This window comes from Drosophila biarmipes, chromosome 3R, assembly GCF_025231255.1.
Source record: "Drosophila biarmipes strain raj3 chromosome 3R, RU_DBia_V1.1, whole genome shotgun sequence".
NCBI lineage: Eukaryota > Metazoa > Arthropoda > Insecta > Diptera > Drosophilidae > Drosophila > Drosophila biarmipes.
This window is the reverse complement of record NC_066616.1, coordinates 1,047,167-1,049,043: the sequence shown is the minus strand read 5'-3', so window position 1 is coordinate 1,049,043 and position 1,877 is coordinate 1,047,167.

Below are 1,877 nucleotides of genomic sequence, written 5' to 3'. Positions count from 1 at the left end.
TCAAGTACAGTGGAACGCCTATTTGAGGGACAAAACAACCTTTTGGAGAAAATTCATACTTCATCGGGAACTGCTGATTTAAGGTTTGAGAAAATTCGGATTCCCACATTTTCTGGTAAATATGAGGATTGGAGCCAGTTTAGTGATCTGTTCTTAAGCTCAGTAAATAGTAACGAAAAGCTCTCCAAGTGCCAAAAGTTTCATTATCTCAAATCATATCTGGAGGGAGAAGCACTGTCCCTAATTAAACATATTTCCGTCTGTAATGATAATTACCAAGACGCATGGGAAAAATTAGAAAATCGTTATAATAAAAGGTCGCTCATCGCTCGATCGTTTGTTCAGAATTTTTTATCGTTGCCAACCGCTAACAATTCGAATATTGCAGAATTACGCAAGGTAATTGACTCGGCCGACGAATGCATTCGAGGCTTACATGCGCTGAACTGTGACAGCCGCGATGTATGGCTCATTCATATTTTGCTGTCAAAGTTAGGTTCAGAAATTAAACAAGCTTGGGCCAACTGCAGTTTATCGGCCACTGAAGACGTCACCATAGAGGAGCTGTTCGCCTTTCTTTTCGCTCATTGTGTTACTTTGGAGTCTTGTCAGGATTTACCCGCAATGCAACCCTCAAGACCAGCCCAGAGTAGACGCCGCCAAGCCGCTTTTCATGCCAGTGGATCAACTCAGTCGTCTCGCGAATGTATATATTGCCAAGGACAGCATTCTATATATTCATGCAATGAATTCAAGGCACTGGATGTAGTCAGCCGCCGCACCTTCGCCAAGGATACAAAATTATGCTTCAACTGCTTGAGTCGATCGCATCAAGTCAGGGATTGTAATTCATCGAACACTTGCCGTCAGTGCAACGCTAAGCATCACACGTTAGTACACCCGATTGAAGCAAGATCGGTTCCTGTGGCACCTGCGCACTCGACTGCCGCTGATACGAATACTGCCGCTGTTAGCCATCATATTTTGGAGAGGGCCAACAATCCAGCCCTACTGCCAACTGTTGTCGCCAATGTTATTGACACATGGGGAAACGAGACCTCGTGTAGGTTATTGCTCGATACTGGATCAACAATAACCATGGTATCTGAGTCGTTTATCCAAAGGATCGGAATTCCTCGCACGCATGCCCGCATTTCGGTAGTTGGTTTAGGAGCTAACCCGGCTGGTGTTAGCCGAGGTCGCGCTAGCTTCACCTTACTCTCAAGAACCACGACTGCATCATTGGAAGTCTCTTGTCTAATTATGAGTTCTCTAACTTCTACGATTCCAGCTCAGCAGGTCAAATCAAATGCAACTATTTGGACCAAGATTCGCAGCCTACCGCTAGCTGACCCGACGTTTGGATCTCCGGGCAAAATCGACGTTATCTTAGGCGCTGATCAGCTGTGGAACTTATATACTGGACATCGCCGAGAGTTTGGTATCGAATACCCCATCGCACTGCATACTAATTTTGGTTGGGTTATTACAGGCAGCTACACTGATGGTAACAAAGCATCTACGCAAGCACAAGTTCATCACGCTTATGAAGATTTGGATTCCTTAGTTCGCTCATTTATGGACATGGAACAAGTGCATCCGAGTAAAACAACGATAGACGCCAGTGATCCCGCCGAACAACATTTTCTGAAAACACATGCTCGTAGAGAAGATGGTGTTTATATTGTTCAATACCCATTCAAGGAGCCCCGCACGCCAATTGGCTCCACTTTGCCACAGGCTTTAAACCGCTTCGCCGCTTTGGAAAGGAAATTTAGAAGATTCCCCGCACTCAAACAACAATATGTGGATTTCATGGATGATTATTTAAATCGAGGACATATGGAATTGATTCCGGCTGCTGCAGGCGGTGAGGA